Source organism: Panthera uncia, chromosome D1, assembly GCF_023721935.1.
Source record: "Panthera uncia isolate 11264 chromosome D1, Puncia_PCG_1.0, whole genome shotgun sequence".
NCBI lineage: Eukaryota > Metazoa > Chordata > Mammalia > Carnivora > Felidae > Panthera > Panthera uncia.
Window position 1 is genome coordinate 19,449,312 of NC_064808.1, and position 5,501 is coordinate 19,454,812.

Genomic DNA, 5,501 nt, shown 5'->3' on the forward strand with positions numbered 1-5,501 from the left:
GTGAGTTAATGATACCCCCTCACAAAAGATATGCCAGGATCCTAATTTCCAGAACTTGTGTGAGTTTTGAAAAATGGTCGCGGTAGACGTAATTAGGGTTCTTGAGATGGGACCATTCTGGATTATTGAGGAAAGGGGACCCTAAATCCAATGATGGGTAGACTTTTAGGAGACACACAGGAGAGAGACACATAGAGGAGAGGAGAAGCCATTGGAAAACAGGCAGAGATGACAGTGATGCAGCGGTAAATGCTGGGACGTGATGTCACCAGAAGCTCGAAGACAAGGGACACGATCTTCCCTAGGGTCTAGGGAGGCAGTGTGGCCCTGCTAATACCTTGATTTTGGATGTCTGCCCTTTAGAACTATAAAGGAATACATTTCTCTTGTTTTAAACCACCAAGTGATTTGTTACAGTGGTCCCAGGAAATTAAAAGAGCCTCCACCCACACCCTCAATTGTAAGCAAATTCATTTAGAGTAACTATGTTGAAAGTTCAGAATGCTTCCAGCTTCCTTCTCCTTGCAGGCTCCCTACAAAACCTTTGAAATAAACAAGGATGACACAGTGATTGTAAAGGCAAGGAATTACAATTGAATTATTTCACTTTTGCCATGATGAGTGACTCATGAAATTTTTATTTGTGCTTAAACATTTTTAAAGTGAAATAGAGCGTAAACTGTGAGGTGTAATATTTTTGTTGGTTGCATATATATTTTAGTTCAGGCATGAAATATTTTACTGAATTTAACTATCTGTAACAGAATTTTTTGACTTTTTATTATAACTATTATTAAATTATAATGTTATCACAGCAGTAGAGCACGGTTTATTTTAAATTTTCTCCACGGAAACATTAATGCAATTAAAGAATATAAATTCAGGGGTACCTGGGTGGCTCAGTCGGTTGTGGGACTTCAGCTCAGGTCATGATCTCACGGTTCATGGGTTTGAGCCCTGTATGAGGCTTTCTGCTGTCAGAAGAGAGCCTGCTTCAGGTCCTCTGTTCCCCTCTCTTTGCTCCTCCCCGACTACCCCTTTTCCACTATCCCTCCTCTGCTCTCTCTCTCTTTGGAAAACAAACATTAAAAAAAGTATAAATTCATTCCTACCTCCCCCTTTATTCATATTGTTATATTTATTTTTTATGGTATGTTATATGTTCAAAGTTTAATAAAAGACAATTTTCACTGAATGCATTTTTTCTGATCATAATTGCTATTCATGTCATGTTATGATTATTACTGACAATAATTTTGGGGAATCTTAGGGAAGTTTCTTTGCATCTCAGTTTATTTTATTTTCACCTCTTATATGAGGAGGGAAATAACTCAGATAAATGCAGAGATTAGAAACTGCAAATACAAAACATCTGGATCCTAGTAGGGCATTACAAAATGAAGCTATTCTATATATTTGATGCGTAAAGGATGAGTTTTAGAAACAAGCTCTAGACACAAATATGCAAGAATGCCCACCGCTGGCCTGTAGTCTTGTTAGAGCCCAGTGGAAAGGCAAGACCTACAAGAGAAATGGCAAGTACTCTACTGGAATAGATGAGGGTGTAGAGTCAAAGAGGATCTCTTGTCCCAGCATGTTTTGGAATCAATTTCTATGTGCTCTGTAGAGGTTATAAGACAGCTATTTAATTTACCACACCTTTAGATGGCTCTATGGTAGCTTTAGGTATAAACCTAAATCTAAACACAACACCAAACAATGTTGGTCTTAGTGGATGCTGGTCCAGACAGATATTTGGAACCATTCCTCTTTACTGTTCACCACTGACACTTTTGTGAGCCTTCTCAAATCACGTAAGAAAGGGAGTGGGATAGGGCATCCAATGGACTGAGATGTATTTTTTTCTTCCTTTGCAGAGTGAAAGCTGAAAATAGAAATTTAGCTGAGTTAAGAACACTAAAGTTACTTGCTCACTTTCACTGTGGACTGATTTCATGTCTGTGATACACATTTTGCAGATAAGTAAACTGAGATTAGGTTTTGTGACTTGCATAAGGTCTCACAGGTAATTGGAGAACTAAGATTCTAACATAGGTCCGTCTTATTCCAAGTCTCCCACTTTTTCTACCGTGTTAGGCTATTGCTTCAGGAGCTACTGAGACTTCTGATCCACGGAAAAAGTATAAGCCAGACTATTCCAGGGGTGAAGCAAAGAATTTTCCCCTAAGCTTTAGCATTCTGTACCCCTAAAGTAAGTTTGGCTTGCCTTGGAGGAGGAGCAGGGTGGCTCAGCAGCCACTGGATTCATACAGAGCTGGCTTGGAATCACATCGTCCGCTCTCATCAATTGTGGGACTGTGGGGGAAGTTTCTCTACCTACAGTATCTTTTATTCTCATCTCTTATATGAGGAGCAAAATAACTGAGAGAAATGGGGAGATTAGAAATTGCAAATAAAAAACATCTGGATGCTGGTAGGGCATTACAAACTGGAACTATTTTATGTTATCTTCATGAAGACATAAATTTCCAGAATAGTTGTAAATGTCACTCTCATTGCACACACAGCCTCCCATCACTAGTATTCAAAAAGGTGTCTTGTAGCTGAAAACTACTGTTTTTTATTTATCCATTGATTTATTGCTTATTTTTGCTTACGATGTTGAGTATCCAGACCTGCTTGGTGGAAACAGAGGAGGGTTCAAACTCGATAGGGTATTAATTCCCTTAAATTCTCTTCCTGCTATAACTTGCTGATCCTCTCAGCATGAAATTGATTAAGAAATTCACATCACTTAATTCTTTTTCATAATCACCTAGTGCAAAACTTGCAAGGAAGAACTTTTTTTTTTTTTTTTTTTTTTTTTTAATGGGTAATGAGCCAAGTGAGGCATGCAGGGGAGATAGACTAGGCTATTCAAATGCAAGTTTCTCCTTTGCTATGAAATGCCCAGATAAGCAGTATTCCCTGCTGAGCTTCACAGATTGGAATTTTAGAAGTCCAGCGAGTTCCTACAGACAGAGAAAAGGGGATGAGGTGGAACAGGGAAGACAGGTTGTGAAAAAGGTAAAAATGAACGAAATATGAAAATTAATAACGAGAAACCTCACTAACATGGAGACGAGAGGTTCAGCAGGGGGAGCACGAGAGCCCCTCTCATGCACTGCCAGCCACTCCTTGTTAACTACAAATTCAATTGGAAGAGACAGACCTCGCAGGTGTATATTACTTCACTACAAGGGCTTGAGGAAGAAAGGCTTTCCTCCGCCCTGGCAACAGCGCAGCCAATGAAAGACAGTCATAGCTCAGCCAATGAGAAACCACTATACTCCAACTCTCAGTTTACTCCAATGGATTTTTTGTTTACATCAGCCTTCCGCGGCTCCCTGCCCCTACCTTATAAAAGAGCAGGCCTCTCTTTGGCCTCAGGAGAGTTGCTTATGGGTTTTGCCCGTTTGTCCTGCAATGCTATTCTCCGTTTTTCCCGAGTAAACCCCTCTTTTGCTGGTAAAATAACTAGCAGTTTTATTTTTAAAGTCAACAGAGCTAAAACAAGTCATCTTGGCTATTTCTGAAAGGAACCAGTGGAGAGGGGGTAAAGTGTGTATGTGAGAGAAGGCTATCTTTTAAAAAGATGCTCTTTAAAACATTTCTGCAGGAAAATAAGGGAAAGAAGGAAGATACAAGCAAATATCTCTTGGAACTTCAAACCTCCAAAGATAGTTTCCAAGAAGTGGAAGAAATCTGTGGTTTTGGTGATGGATATACAGGACTGAATCTCTCCCGATTGCTGTAAGTGTGACTTTGGCTAGTGACTTCTTTGAATCGGTGTCTGCTCAGCTGTTTTAGGTTTGTTATTTCTCCATTTACTGATTGTTTAGGGGTAAACTTGCCTGCGCTATTTTATGACTTTAATGACCGTATTAAATTTTTGGCATTTCGTGTTCTTATTTATGCCTGTCTGTTCTGGTTGACTACGCTCTTTAAGGGCCACGGTGGCATTTTAAATGTCTGTTCCATCAGTGTTACTCCTCCATTTCCAGTAGAAGCTGATGGTTGTTGCATGATGGCTTTCAAGGTGGGAAGTTAATGATGTTTTCTTTTTGTTTTTGACTGTTTGCTTGGAGTTTGTACAGAAGACAGAATACATCTTTTAGACCTTGACAGGAGCGGGCTCAGGCCTTGCATCTGCTCCTTAAAGAGTCTGTTCTGACTCTCCTCCAGTCACACGTTTTCCCACTTAAGTAATAATTCCCCATGGCCCCAGAAATGGACTCGCATTTAGATGATGCTCTCCTCTACATACATTGGATATCAGGACACTAGAATACCCTGTCTCTGTTGATCCTAACACAACTTCCAAGGCTGGATCTGACCTTGAGGGTGGAATTTACTGGTGATATGTTGACTTCTAGGCCTCAAGGGAGGTTGTTTAAGAGGGAGCATGTGTATAGGGCTAGGGAGTATAAGTTGAGGTGTCTCCCCAAATGCATCGGAGGTCCTCATGGCATAGAGCAAGGTATGGAAAAAGAAGATAGCTGAGCCCAGGCCAGGCTTCCCATGCAGCTAGGTTCTGGCACAGAACTCTGAGGAGTCTGGGAATTCTAAATGCAAACCTGACCTTCAAGGTCATTATAAAGGTCATGGATAGAATATTTTTTTAAACTGCTTGAGTTACATCTCTTAAATATTTAGACATATGGCAAACAAATCTCCATTTGTACTCTTGCCAATGTTAGGGGAATGCCTGGAGAAACCCATTCCTGCCATCCTTCTTTTAGAAACAAAAGTAGGAAGCTGCCTTATATAGCATGGGCGATAATTTCCAAGTCACTCTGATAACCTTTTTTTTTGGAGGGATCATCTCCAAAGAGTTTCTTCCCCTGTGTTTGAATCCCATGTGTTTAATTTGGGCCATTCTCTTTAGCCTGGCGTTTATGTTTGCCAAGAAATACTTGGCAACACTTCAAAGGAGAGCCAGTGAAACACCATGGTCTATTCCTGTCAAAACTTTGTAGCCAGAACTGACATAAGGAAGTGTCAAAGAGTGGAGGAAGCCATACAAAATCCAGAAATCTCTGCATCTCCACATAACCCTCCTATGAATGTTCATAAGAATGAGGAATTAGGACTCGTGATTTGGAGGCTCCTAAAGAAATGTTCACTAAGAAGGACAGAATCTTAGAGTATTATTGATGAAGTGGGAGGCTGATGTTAAGGTGGAGGGCTTGAGTAGGGAAGGATAATTTGTCTTCATGTTCTTTATACCTGGCATGGCACTTTAGAAAGAAAGAAAATACCTCTCTGGGGAATTTAAGCTTGTACTAGGCCAGGACTGAATGCCAAGGACTTGAATTGGGCATAGAACTTGGTCTCAACCTTGCTCAGTGAAAGGGCCTCCCTATGGAAGTCCAGGAGAACAAGAAAGTCTGCATTCTGTGGTTAGCTCTTCCCAATGCTCTTGTTGTTTGGAGCCAGAAGACTTGTGATTTTAGTGGCCTAGGCAAATCTTTGCACCTCTTTTAGCCTTAGCTTTCTAC